Raw genomic sequence first — 16,366 nt, 5'->3', positions numbered from 1 at the left:
TATTAAGTGAACACATTAGTGTCTACTTAAATCGTTGGTAAAAGAAAAATGATCAACCTATTCTGGATCAATGATTTACAACCTCGATCTCCTTTTCAACCAAAGGTACGAGACATCTTCCTTTGAATACAAGATACGCATATACCATAAGATTAACAATCTAATGGTTCCAAGAGTACTCGATAACTCTTTGCGTTCATCATTCCCGAATTTAAGGTTTAATCTTGGGTTACCAATTTGAGTCTTGCATCATCTAAATTATATATCATTCTAGTTTTGTTTAGAATATAATCACCTTGGTAATGGGCTAGCCATACATCAAATCGTGGTGTATAGGGTCACAAAAGTGAAACCCCTTTTGAATCTTAATAATATTATATTCTTATTTAGAGTTTATTCACTTAATAGTCATAATTCAGGTACAACTATAAACCCAAAACTAGATTGAGTACACAATGACTCTATTTCTGGACATCATTTGTTGCTAGTCGTCACATTCTAATGATCCTATGTATCAAATACAATGATGAAAACCACCATCGGTTTCTAATAATGACGAAGTAGTACTAGCAAAACTTATGTCTATCAAATAAACATTTAGAGAAGAAAGTCTCATTAGATGTCCCACAACTAATCTGCTTATTCTTTCAATAATTTGGGGTAGTTTCCTTTCTAGTGTCCAACACTTCCAAAAGGGAAACTTTATTGGTCGGGATTGATGGGTTTAGTATCGTTATTCTCAATAACTTAACTTTTACCATTACCTTGTATCAATTCCATTCTAATTTTACTTCTTTGAACCTCGTCCTATTCTTAACGGTTAAGAAAATGCTCCCACTCATTTCAATGAGTCTTTGCTTAGAGAAGCAAAATTGAATTTCATGAAGACTACTCTTCAATTCATTCGTTTAGTCTTAAAACTTTCATTGAAGTGGTTGCGGTATTTTGGTCAATTTTGATTTCCAACAAATCCAGTTACCAAAATGATTTAACGTTTCAAAGTACTTAACTCAATTAAGCACATGAGAAATAATCCATTTCAAGTAGATATGTTAGTCAAGAATCAAAAACGCTTTTGATCATGAATAACTTTCATCTATACTCTTCACAAGAGATCCTTCCAATGGATAACACGAGGTTTTAGAAGAAAATTCATATTTATCTTTAGTTACGATGTTTTAATGGAGATTTGAATAAAAATCGAAATAATATCGTTTAATTTGAGGTAAAGAGAACAATATGATAACGGAATAATGAAAAACAAAAACATTTATCGTTATAATCATACTTGTAAATAATTTAACAAATAAAGCATTTACATAGTGACCTCTACCCAACTATGATAAATGATCCCGAGATCCAAATTCATATCAATTCGGGCACGGTGAGCCGATTCATCCCTTATTAATATAACTCGGTGGATTAACTCTTTAATCGATTCTACTTTTAGAACTCTCGGTCGATAAAATTACTCTAATATTCATATTTAGCCCGAAACACATGCGACTACGGTCACGAATACTTCCGTTGAGCTCAATCCAAATTTCGATGTAATAACATTTTACTACCCCACTTCGCCAACGTAACAAGGTTTGTATTACGGTAAAGCCGGCTCAACTCCCTTATGAAATTGGTACTTCATGGGTTCTACTATTTGGTAAGGCTATTTCTCAATTATTAATTTAGTGAGAGGTCATGTCAATTTGTTATCTATCACGTTTTAAGTGAACTAAAGCGGTGAACTACGATAATTATAATTGACACGGTCGATGACTCGATTAAATAAAATGCATGTTTAGTTATGGCGATTTAGCGATGCATGCAAACATATAAAGAAAATACTTAGCATAAATATAAAGTCCTAGTATGGCCTTCCTAAAATAGTAAATCTAATAAACTATTACAAATTAGGAAACCAACTCATTTGGTCCCTTGAACTTCGGTCTTGGTACGCATCTCGAGGTAACACCGTCTTCATTGAAACTCCGGGAAATTACAAATAATAAATAAAAAATTACATAATTTCCTATTATACATTTGTAATAAAAATAAATCTATTAAATTACAAAACGGTGATACGAGATCACAATAATTACAACCGAATCGATATTCCCATGCATTTCAGGTAATATCAATTAAAAACTAAGGCCATACTAAATGAAATTACATAATTCAAAACATTATATAAAATGAAAATATGACAATCATAAATAAATGCAGCATTATAATATGTATGAACATGCTTAATTTTATGCTAAATCGCCTTTTAAGAGTCAATATCGTATATTTTATTGGTTTTTATGGATTTGCGTGATTATAAACTTGTTAAAATCACAAAATGTCTCATAAATTCATATTTATGTTCAAGTTAATTACCCTAACCATCTTAGGACTCAAAACTTAGTCTTCACTAATATTTTGACAATAACTCAACTTGATTTCTTAATATTGTTCATTATGGACCAAAAATTACAATATTATACTATAAACTCCAAATTAAATTATAAAAATTCCAAATAATTTCAAAATTTGAAGTTAAAACTCATGAACCTTCTGGAAAAATACCATGACACTCATAATGTTCAAAACTTAGGTTAAAAATTTCGAAAATTTTTCGAGAAAAACATTGTTGCGGTTTATCGGTTTTATCAATTATGACCATTAAAATATGAGCAAATTAACTTTAACCAACTTATCACTTTTAGATTTAAAATGTGGGATAAAATGCAACATATGACGTTTTTCTTTAGTCATGAAATATGTTTTAGCATTATATACTAAATTAAGTCACTATTTATTGAATTTTTACTCAAAAATTCATAAATCATGCAAAAGGAGTTCAATCCGTCTAAGATTTTTACACACACTTAGTAAAAATGCATATGACAACATATTAAATTTCCATAAGCATATTCGAAATATAACTCATATTAACCTAATAAACACTTTAAATTCGATTTAAGCATATAAAATTCATATTTCATGCAAAATAACTTAGTTTTTCACGAGATTTAACATGCCACCAGTAGATAATATATGTGAAAACATTCCAAAAACCACTGAAAAATTCGAAGTTTAGCTATTTTTCGTCCAAAAATGACATTTTTCTCATAAAAATCACATTTTAATGCCAATAATATATAAAATGAACAATAAAAATCCATAAAACGTCCCATATGACCTAATATCTATTTAGGACCAGAAACGTTTAACATGCAAAATTATTTCGTGATTTATCTTCATAAATCCTTAATAACAAGTTTTATTTGTTAATTAATTAACTCGAAAAAACAACCCGATTTTGCATGCAACAACCATGTGCTCTGATACAACTTGTTGGAAAACATATTTTAAATATCACATATTTTGGTTTATAGTTTTAGTCACAAAACTTAAGGATCTTATGCATGCAAAAACAATAAAAGGAAGTAAGAAGAAATCGTCTCCTTACATAGTATTTTGGCCGAAATATTTGGGCACAAGTGAAGAACTCCTTCCTTCACTTGTTCTTGAGCATAAATACATTAGGATGATCCTCCAAGCATTCAAAATAGAATGCCTCCAATAAGTTGCACCCAAGACATACCCTTAATACAAGTATAAATACTAACTAGGTAAAATATATTTGTTACCTTAAAATTAAATCTAATATATTGATTATTACTACACTAGTAATGTTATAATATTATTAGATTTTAAGAACAAATTTATCATAAAACCATTTTATATTTTAGAGAGAAGAGAAGAAAAATCTATGTTTTCATTTCACATGCAAAAAGATGTGTAAAAATGAAGTGAACAACACTACTCTAGTGAAGGAGGGGGACGGTCCATTAAATGGTAAGTGGAGTGTTTTTCTTTTCTCTTTTTCAAGCACCCAATAGAAAATGACTTAGGGTCGAACAAAAGAGAATATGGAAGATAAATAAAGCAAGCATGCTTTGTGTAATAATTGTGTCTAAAGACACAATATTACTAGCTTTTACACGGTCCAAGGTGCTCTTTTACGGGTCCATTTTGGTTCTTATATTTGTCGCACAAATACGTGTAATTTATATTTAAACATCGTCTCATGTTTAAATGCTTCCCGATTAACTTCGTCTAATAATACTCCGTAAATATAAGTGTACATCTACACATGTAATTTACGTACCAATATTAATCACATTAGTCAATTAGTACAAATTTTAATAATTAACCGCTTAATTATTAATTTCCATCTCAAATAATTTATTATTCAATTATCGCATAATTAAAAAATAATTACCGTGCCTCGAGTTCAAAACTTGAAATCTCACTAAATAATTTGTTGGACTATTTTTATTGTCAATTTTAAGGAATTAATTAAGTCCTATCGTCATACAATTAATTAATCTTTTCTATTAAGGGAATCATCCTTTAGGTGTGACCTCAAGGGATCAACTGACCACCACCGTCAAACGACAGTAATGTCAAAATCTAGTTAGCCAATCATTACCGATTTATGTTGGTCAGTTGACTATATAATTGAATCATCCCTTTCGTATTCTTATTATGAGATTTAATTATGTCATTGACAATATGATCGCATTATTGTCGGGGATACTTACTCCAACAATGTCCTTCTAATTGAAGAAGTGGGTTTTAGATTCACTCGCTATATATCATCATAATGAAATACAATCGCTAAGAGGATCCAAATAGACTCAAGCATTTCAACTAGTGCAAAACCCTTTGCAACCAATTAAGCTTTAAAATCTAATAATTCCATTATGAATTTATTTCGGATTTTCACGGCTCTAAGCCTCGTATTGAGTTGTGACTTAAACACTCTCATGTAAATCATATGTTCATTACTTTCCAGAAGTAACTTGAATCAAACAATTTCTTTGTAAGTTGTAAGCTCTTTACTTTCTTTAAAGTAACATGAATTCATCATCTTCAACAAGTGATGAGTTCAACCTCCTAGGTTTCGAAGAAACATCGTCATGTAGCCAAGAAAAACGAGTTTCTTGCGACATACAATTTTTGACACAATTCTTTTGTGGCTCTTGATTATTTTCTCCCACTCTGTCTTCTAGAAATAAACTTGTATTCTAGGAGGACAGCATCATGGGCCACAAACCCGTTGTACTCGTGATTATTGTAAGGAAAAATGAGCATTTGTTTCTTGTAAAAACTTACAAGCATGGTACCCTACCATTTCATATCTCATATGAATCGTTTAGATTTAGTGGAAAAATAATTTAGACAATATGATAAAATCCCCAAAAGGATCAAGTAACTCAAAGTAACTTGATTAAAGTTCAAACCATATCGAATAGTGTTTGATTTCTTTATCCAACCACACATTATCCCATAATAAGTGCTAAGAGAGATTAACTTGTGATACTATATCACATTTCGTTTGGCTTATATCAAAGTCTTCACTTTGATAATCCCATCACGACTAAATCGTGATTCCTGGAACTCTTTGAACTTCTTCAAAGATTTCTCTATTTACCTTATTAAGTGAACACATTAGTGTCTACTTAAATCGTTGGTAAAAGAAAAATGATCAACCTATTTTGGATCAATGATTTACAACCTCGATCTCCTTTTCAACCAAAGGTACGAGACATCTTGCTTTGAATACAAGATACGCATATACCATAAGATTAACAATCTAATAGTTCCAAGAGTACTCGATAACTCTTTGCGTTCATCATTCCCGAATTTAAGGTTTAATCTTGGGTTACCAATTTGAGTCTTGCATCATCTAAATTATATATCATTCTAGTTTGGTTTAGAATATAATCACCTTGGTAATGGGCTAGCCATACATCAAATCGTGGTGTATAGGGTCACAAAAGTGAAACCCCTTTTGAATCTTAATAATATTATATTCTTATTTAGAGTTTATTCACTTAATAGTCATAATTAAGGTACAACTATAAACCCAAAACTAGATTGAGTACACAATAACTCTATTTCTGGACATCATTTGTTGCTAGTCGTCACATTCTAATCATCCTATGTATCAAATACAATGATGAAAACCACCATCGGTTTCTAATAATGACGAAGTAGTACTAGCAAAACTTATGTCTATCAAATAAACATTTAGAGAAGAAAGTCTCATTAGATGTCCCACAACTAATCTGCTTATTCTTTCAATAATTTGGGGTAGTTTCCTTTCTAGTGTCCAACACTTCCAAAAGGGAAACTTTATTGGTCGGGATTGATGGGTTTAGTATCGTTATTCTCAATAACTTAACTTTTACCATTACCTTGTATCAATTCCATTCTAATTTTACTTCTTTGAACCTCGTCCTATTCTTAACGGTTAAGAAAATGCTCCCACGCATTTCAATGAGTCTTTACTTAGAGAAGCAAAATTGAATTTCATGAAGACTACTCTTCAATTCATTCGTTTAGTCTTAAAACTTTCATTGAAGTGGTTGCGGTATTTTGGTCAATTTTGATTTCCAACAAATCCAGTTACCAAAATGATTTAACGTTTCAAAGTACTTAACTCAATTAAGCACATGAGAAATAATCCATTTCAAGTAGATATGTTAGTCAAGAATCAAAAACCCTTTTGATCATGAATAACTTTCATCTATACTCTTCACAAGAGATCCTTCCAATGGATAACACGAGGTTTTAGAAGAAAATTCATATTTATCTTTAGTTACGATGTTTTAATGGAGATTTGAATAAAAATCGAAATGATATCGTTTAATTTGAGGTAAAGAGAACAATATGATAACGGAATAATGAAAAACAAAAACATTTATCGTTATAATCATACTTGTAAATAATTTAACAAATAAAGCATTTACATAGTGACCTCTACCCAACTATGATAAATGATCCCGAGATCCAAATTCATATCAATTCGGGCACGGTGAGCCGATTCATCCCTTATTAATATAACTCGGTGGATTAACTCTTTAATCGATTCTACTTTTAGAACTTTCGGTCGATAAAATTACTCTAATATTTATCTTTAGCCCGAAACACATGCGACTACGGTCACGAATACTTCCGTTGAGCTCAATCCAAATTTCGATGTAATAACATTTTACTACCCCACTTCGCCAACGTAACAAGGTTTGTATTACGGTAAAGCCGGCTCAACTCCCTTATGAAATTGGTACTTCATGGGTTCTACTATTTGGTAAGGCTATTTCTCAATTATTAATTTAGTGAGAGGTCATGCCAATTTATTATGTATCACGTTTTAAGTGAACTAAAGCGGTGAACTACGATAATTATAATTGACACGGTCGATGAATCGATTAAATAAAATGCATGTTTAGTTATGGCGATTTAGCGATGCATGCAAACATATAAAGAAAATACTTAGCATAAATATAAAGTCCTAGTATGGCCTTCCTAAAATAGTAAATCTAATAAACTATTACAAATTAGGAAACCAACTCATTTGGTCCCTTGAACTTCGGTCTTGGTACGCATCTCGAGGTAACACCGTCTTCATTGAAACTCCGGGAAATTACAAATTATAAATAAAAAATTACATACTTTCCTATTATACATTTGTAATAAAAATAAATCTATTAAATTACAAAACGGTGATACGAGATCACAATAATTACAACCGAATCGATATTCCCATGCATTTCAAGTAATATCAATTAAAAACTAAGGCCATACTAAATGAAATTACATAATTCAAAACATTATATAAAATGAAAATATGACAATCATAAATAAAATGCAGCATTATAATATGTATGAACATGCTTAATTTTATGCTAAATCGCCTTTTAAGAGCCAATATCGTATATTTTATTGGTTTTTATGGATTTGCGTGATTTTAAACTTGTTAAAATCACAAAATGTCTCATAAATTCATATTTATGTTCAAGTTAATTACCCTAACCATCTTAGGACTCAAAACTTAGTCTTCACTAATATTTTGACAATAACTCAACTTGATTTCTTAATATTGTTCATTATGGACCAAAAATTACAATATTATACTATAAACTCCAAATTAATTTATAAAAATTCCAAATAATTTCAAAATTTGAAGTTAAAACTCATGAACCTTCTGGAAAAATACCATGACACTCATAATGTTCAAAACTTAGGTTAAAAATTTCGAAAATTTTTCGAGAAAAACATTGTTGCGGTTTATCGGTTTCATCAATTATGACCATTAAAATATGAGCAAATTAACTTTAACCAACTTATCACTTTTAGATTTAAAATGTGGGATAAAATGCAACATATGACGTTTTTCTTTAGTCATGAAATATGTTTTAGCATTATATACTAAATTAAGTCACTATTTATTGAATTTTTACTCAAAAATTCATAAATCATGCAAAAGGAGTTCAATCCGTCTAAGATTTTTACACACACTTAGTAAAAATGCATATGACAACATATTAAATTTCCATAAGCAGATTCGAAATATAACTCATATTAACCTAATAAACACTTTAAATTTGATTTAAGCATATAAAATCCATATTTCATGCAAAATAACTTAGTTTTTCACGAGATTTAACATGCCACCAGTAGATAATATATGTGAAAACATTCCAAAAACCACTGAAAAATTCGAAGTTTAGCTATTTTTCGTCCAAAAATGACATTTTTCTCATAAAAATCACATTTTAATGCCAATAATATATAAAATGAACAATAAAAATCCATAAAACGTCCCATATGACCTAATATCCATTTAGGACCAGAAACGTTTAACATGCAAAATTATTTCGTGATTTATCTTCATAAATCCTAAATAACAAGTTTTATTTCTTAACTAATTAACTCGAAAAAACAACCCGATTTTGCATGCAACAACCATGTGCACTGATACAACTTGTTGGAAAACATATTTTAAATATCACATATTTTGGTTTAAAGTTTTAGTCACAAAACTTAAGGATCTTATGCATGCAAAAACAATAAAAGGAAGTAAGAAGAAATCGTCTCCTTACATAGTATTTTGGCCGAAATATTTGGGCACAAGTGAAGAACTCCTTCCTTCACTTGTTCTTGAGCATAAATATATTAGGATGATCCTCCAAGCATTCAAAATAGAATGCCTCCAATAAGTTGCACCCAAGACATACCCTTAATACAAGTATAAATACTAACTAGGTAAAATATACTTGTTACCTTAAAATTAAATCTAATATATTGATTATTACTACACTAGTAATGTTATAATATTATTAGATTTTAAGAACAAATTTATCATAAAACCATTTTATATTTTAGAGAGAAGAAAAGAAAAATCTATGTTTTCATTTCACATGCAAAAAGATGTGTAAAAATGAAGTGAACAACACTACTCTAGTGAAGGAGGGGGACGGTCCATTAAATGGTAAGTGGAGTGTTTTTCTTTTCTCTTTTTCAAGCACCCAATAGAAAATGACTTAGGGTCGAACAAAAGAGAATATGGAAGATAAATAAAGCAAGCATGCTTTGTGTAATAATTGTGTCTAAAGACACAATATTACTAGCTTTTACACGGTCCAAGGTGTTCTTTTACGGGTCCATTTTGGTTCTTATATTTGTCGCACAAATACGTGTAATTTATATTTAAACATCGTCTCATGTTTAAATGCTTCCCGATTAACTTTGTCTAATAATACTCCGTAAATATAAGTGTACATCTACACATGTAATTTACGTACCAATATTAATCACATTAGTCAATTAGTACAAATTTTAATAATTAACCGCTTAATTATTAATTTCCATCTCAAATAATTTATTATTCAATTATCGCATAATTAAAAAATAATTACCGTGCCTCGAGTTCAAAACTTGAAATCTCACTAAATAATTTGTTGGACTATTTTTATTGTCAATTTTAAGGAATTAATTAAGTCGTATCGTCATACAATTAATTAATCTTTTCTATTAAGGGAATCGCCCTTTAGGTGTGACCTCAAGGGATCAACTGACCACCACCGTCAAACGACAGTAATGTCAAACTCGAGTTAGCCAATCATTACCGATTTATGTTGGTCAGTTGACTATATAATTGAATCATCCCTTGCGTATTCTTATTATGAGATTTAATTATGTCATTGACAATATGATCGCATTATTGTCGGGGATACTTACTCCAACAATGTCCTTCTAATTGAAGAAGTGGGTTTTAGATTCACTCGCTATATATCATCATAATGAAATATAATCGCTAAGAAGATCCAAATAGACTCAAGCATTTCAACTAGTGCAAAACCCTTTGCAACCAATTAAGCTTTAAAATCTAATAATTCCATTTGGAATTTTTTTCGGATGTTCACGGCTCTAAGCCTCGAATTGAGTTGTGACTTAAACAATCTCATGTAAATCATATGTTCATTACTTTCCAGAAGTAACTTGAATCAAACAATTTCTTTGTAAGTTGTAAGCTCTTTACTTTCTTAAAAGTAACATGAATTCATCATCTTCAACAAGTGATGAGTTCAACCTCCTAGGTTTCGAAGAAACATCGTCATGTAGCCAAGAAAAACGAGTTTCTTGCGACATACAATTTTTGACACAATTCTTTTGTGGCTCTTGATTATTTTCTCCCACTCTGTCTTCTAAAAATAAACTTGTATTCTAGAAGGACAGCATCATGAGCCACAAACCCGTTGTACTCGTGATTATTGTAAGGAAAAATGAGCATTTGTTTCTTGTAAAAACTTACAAGCATGGTACCCTACCATTTCATATCTCATATGAATCGTTTAGATTTAGTGGAAAACTAATTTAGACAATATGATAAAATCCCCAAAAGGATCAAGTAACTCAAAGTAACTTGATTAAAGTCCAAACCATATCGAATAGTGTTTGATTTCTTTATCCAACCACACATTATCCCATAATAAGTGCTAAGAGAGATTAACTTGTGATACTATATCACATTTCGTTTGGCTTATATCAAAGTCTTCACTTTGATAATCCCATCACGACTAAATCGTGATTCCTGGAACTCTTTGAACTTCTTCAAAGATTTCTCTATTTACCTTATTAAGTGAACACATTAGTGTCTACTTAAATCGTTGGTAAAAGAAAAATGATCAACCTATTTTGGATCAATGATTTACAACCTCGATCTCCTTTTCAACCAAAGGTACGAGAAATCTTGCTTTGAATACAAGATACGCATATACCATAAGATTAACAATCTAATGGTTCCAAGAGTACTCGATAACTCTTTGCGTTCATCATTCCCGAATTTAAGGTTTAATCTTGGGTTACCAATTTGAGTCTTGCATCATCAAAATTATATATCATTCTAGTTTGGTTTAGAATATAATCACTTTGATAATGGGCTAGCCATACATCAAATCGTGGTGTATACGGTCACAAAAGTGAAACCCCTTTTGAATCTTAATAATATTATATTCTTATTTAGAGTTTATTCACTTAATAGTCATAATTAAGGTACAACTATAAACCCAAAACTAGATGGAGTACATAATGACTCTATTTCTGGACATCATTTGTTGCTAGTTGTCACATTCTAATCATCCTATGTATCAAATACAATGATGAAAAGCACCATCGGTTTCTAATAATGACGAAGTAGTACTACCAAAACTTATGTCAATCAAATAAACATTTAGAGAAGAAAGTCTGATTAGATGTTCCACAACTAATCTGCTTATTCTTTCAATAATTTGGGGTAGTTTCCTTTCTAGTGTCCAACACTTCCAAAAGGGAAACTTTATAGGTCGGGTTTGATGGGTTTAGTATCGTTATTCTCAATAACTTAACTTTTACCATTACCTTGTATCAATTCCATTCTAATTTTACTTCTTTGAACCTCGTCCTGTTCTTAACGGTTAAGAAAATGCTCCCACTCATTTCAATGAGTCTTTGCTTAGAGAAGCAAATTTGAATTTCATGAAGACTACTCGTCAATTCATTCGTTTAGTCTTAAAACTTTCATTGAAGTGGTTGCGGTATTTTGGTCAATTTTGATTTCCAACAAATCTAGTTACCAAAATGATTTAACGTTTCAAAGTACTTAACTCAATTAAGCACATGAGAAATAATCCATTTCAAGTAGATATGTTAGTCAAGAATCAAAAACCCTTTTGATCATGAATAACTTTCATCTATACTCTTCACAAGAGATCCTTCTAATGGATAACACGAGGTTTTAGAAGAAAATTCATATTTGTCTTTAGTTATGATGGTTTAATGGAGATTTGATTAAAAATCGAAATGATATCGTATAATTTGAAGTAAAGAGAACAATATGATAAATGATCCCGAGATCCAAATTCATATCAATTCGGGTACGGTGAGCCGATTCATCCCTTATTTGGTCGATAAAATTACTATAATATTTATCTTTAGACCTAAACACATGCGACTACGGTCACGAATACTTCTGTTGAGCTCAATCCAAATTTCGATGTAATAACATTTTACTACCCCACTTCGCCAACGTAACAAGGTTTGTATTACGGTAAAGCCGGCTCAACTCCCTTATGAAATTGGTACTTCATGGGTTCTACTATTTGGTAAGGCTATTTCTCAAATATTAATTTAGTGAGAGGTCATGTCAATTTATTATTTATCACGTTTTAAGTGAACTAAAGCGGTGAACGACGATAATTATAATTGACACGGTCGATGACTCGATTAAATAAAATGCATGTTTAGTTATGGCGATTTAGCGATGCATGCAAACATATAAAGAAAATGCTTAGCATAAATATAAAGTCCTAGTATGGCCTTCCTAAAATAGTAAATCTAATAAACTATTATAAATTCGAAAACCAACTCCTTTGGTCCCTTGAACTTCGGTCTTGGTACGCATCTCGAGGTAACGCCGTCTTCATGGAAACTCCGGGAAATTACAAATAATAAATAAAAAATTACATAATTTCCTATTATACATTTGTAATAAAAATAAATCTATTAAATTACAAAACGGTGATACGAGATCACAATAATTACAACCGAATCGATATTCCCATGCATTTCGGGTAATATCAATTAAAAACCAAGGCCATACTAAGTAAAATAACATAATTCAAAACATTATATAAATGAAAATATGACAATCATAAATAAAATTCAGCATTATAATTTGTATGAACATGCTTAATTTTATGCTAAATCGCCTTTTAAGAGCCAATATCGTATATTTTATTGGTTTTTATGGATTTGCGTGTTTTAAACTTGTTAAAATCACAAAATGTCTCATAAATTCATATTTATGTTCAAGTTAATTACCCTAACCATATTAGGACTCAAAACATAGTCTTTACTAATATTTTGACAGTAACTCAACTTGATTTCTTAATATTGTTCATTATGGACCAAAAATTACAATATTATACTATAAACTCCAAATTAAATTATAAAAATTCCAAATAATTTCAAAATTTGAAATTAAAACTCATGAACATTCTGGAAAAATTTGAAATTAAAACTTAGGTTAAAAATTTCGAAAATTTTTCGAGAATCGTTCGGTTTATCGGTTTCATCAATTATGACCATTAAAATATGAGCAAATCACTTTAACCAACTTTTCGCTTTTAGATTTAAAATGTGGGATAAAATTCAACATATGACGTTTTTCTTTAGTCATGAAATATGTTTTAGCATTATATACTAAATTAAGTCACTATTTAGTGAATTTTTACTCAAAAATTCATAAATCATGCAAATGGAGTTTAATCCGTCTAAGATTTTTACACACACTTAGTAAAAATGCATATGACAACATATTAAATTTCCATGACCAGATTCGAAATATAACTCATATTAACCTAATAAACACTTTAAATTCGATTTAAGTTTATAAAATCCATATTTCATGCAAAATACCTTAGTTTTTCACGAGATTTAACATGCCACTAGTAGATAATATATGTGAAAACATATCCAAAAACCACTGAAAAATTCCAAGTTTTGGTATTTTTCGTCCAAAATTACATTTTTCTCATAAAAATCACATTTTAATGCCAATAATATATAAAATGATCAATAAAAATCCATAAAACGTCCCATATGACTTAAAATCCATTTAGGACCAGAAAATTTTAACATGCAAAATTATTTCGTGATTTATCTTCATAAATCATAAATAACAAGTTTTATTTGTTAACTAATTAACTCGAAAAAACAACCCGATTTTGCATGCAACAACCATGTGCTCTGATACCACTTGTTGGAAAATATATTTTAAATATCACATATTTTGGTTTAAAGTTTTAGTCATAAAACTTAAGGATCTTATGCATGCAAAAACAATAAAAGGAAGTAAGAAGAAATCGTCTCCTTGCATAGTATTTTGGCCGAAATATTTGGGCACAAGTGAAGAACTCCTTCCTTCACTTGTTCTTGAGCATAAATATATTAGGATGATCCTCCAAGCATTCAAAATAGAATGCCTCCAATAAGTTGCACCCAAGACATACCCTTAATACAAGTATAATTTGACAGGGTTGTCGTGTACCTATCAAAAATAAACTAACTAAACTAACTATATAGCTAGGGAAGTCAGGTCGATCTCCTCAGGGAGGCAAGATATCTGTAAAAGTCCATCTATTTGGTCACAAATGGGGGGATTGTTTAAATTGGTTTTCTAAACTAAAAGCTTAAAGGAAAGAGAAGCAGAGAAAAGAGCAGTAAAGGCAAAGAAATAGAGTTAAACTATCAAATAGAAAAAGGTCATGTCAGGATTTCGGTTCACTACGGTAGTCCAGTGACTCAACTGTAAACAACTTAGATAAACTAATGCGAGACGGATTTGGAAAGGTCCTTCCGGTCCACTTTCTACCCTAAACTTCCACTAACTTAACTTTCGTCCTCGTCAGGGTAGTCTACTGTTCATAGCAGGCCTATTTAGTCCAATCTTCCGATCCTGGATTAAATTTAGCTAGATTAAAGGGGTGACTCAGAAGCGTGCACTCAACTAAGTCGGTAAAATACAGTTAAATTGCTATGGTGACATAATCTCACAATTAATTCATCTAAACTATTCACTACATCGTCACATTTCTACCGTAGATCCCCTAATCCCAACATGAAACAAGTTTAGCTACTCATATCGCTATTAATATTATCAAAACTAACAACAAATAATGAACTAACAATAAACATAATGAAATAATAAATAAATTGCATAAAAGAGAATTAGGGCAGAAAGTAATTAAAGCAGAACAAAGAATTAAAGCAAATGAAATAAATATTATTATTAGGAAAGGAGAAATAGATTACAATCGTGAGAATCCGGCGTAAAGAACACACAAATCCGAGCGAGAAAACCCCGAAAGCAAAGTTACAGAGAAAAGGGAAAAGCAACATAATGTGTTTACTGTGAAAGTTAAAAATGATAGATGATAAGATAGCTAATGACCTAGTAAAGTTGCGTTTAAATAGAAAATAAACTAAGTCCAAAAGCTAAAACAAGCTTACGGGGTAATTAAAGCCCACGCCAGACCAAACCACTCGATCGAGTAGAATAAATCCATTCGATCGAGCAAAACTCCAGAAAATCTACTCGATCGATGAGAATAGTTACTCGATCGAGTAACCTCTCTTTTCAGAACTTCTTGATCCAGTAAAAAGGTGCTCGATCGATCAACCAATGACGTAGAAACCATTCGATCGAGTAATAAAACCACTCGATCGGATGTTCTTCCTTCAAATCAGCTTAGACTCGTGCCCGACTGCCTCGTAAACCGTGCCTTCACGCATCCCAATGCAGAAACTCACTCCAGAAAATCACGTCTCCTCAAAATGCATGCAAAAAGGACGAAAAATGGTACGATTCCACTACTTTCGCGTTCATTTCTACAAAACGGACAAAACGAACCAAAGTAGCCAATTCGGGGCATAATACTATATAAACAGTACAAAAATGCATGGAAATACGTGCTAAAATAGGCTAAAAAGACTATACATTATGCACGTATCAAATCTCCCAAAACCGAACCTTTACTCGTCCTCGAGTAAACTAAAATGCAACTAATGGAACGGAAATGAAAACTCAGAGCTAGCTTAACTTGTCTACTTGAACCAATTTAATGCAACAAAGATTAACAGTTATAGCTAAGCAGTCAATACGCAAACGAGTTATAAGCTATTTAGAAATATAGCCAACCTATCGACCTTGCAAGACCAACAAAATCGGACTCTCTCGTGGTCACTCTTCTCTCATGAAGAAAAGGGTGAATGTTATATGTAAAAGAGAGAAGGAAAGACAATCACTCACCTAACTGCGACCTACATGCCATGCATGCAACAAAAATGAAAGACAATTCAAGTACTAATGCACACACTCCAACCAATAATGTCCGTCACAGCCGAGGGCTTACAAATAATATGGGAATAGTGAGGTTCAGGTGAGAAAAGGGCAAAACAAGTTATGGTAATGTGGGGGTAAAAGCGTCAAGCT

Source organism: Silene latifolia, chromosome 2, assembly GCF_048544455.1.
Source record: "Silene latifolia isolate original U9 population chromosome 2, ASM4854445v1, whole genome shotgun sequence".
Classification (NCBI taxonomy): Eukaryota; Viridiplantae; Streptophyta; class Magnoliopsida; order Caryophyllales; family Caryophyllaceae; genus Silene; species Silene latifolia.
Note: the sequence above shows the minus strand (reverse complement) of the source record.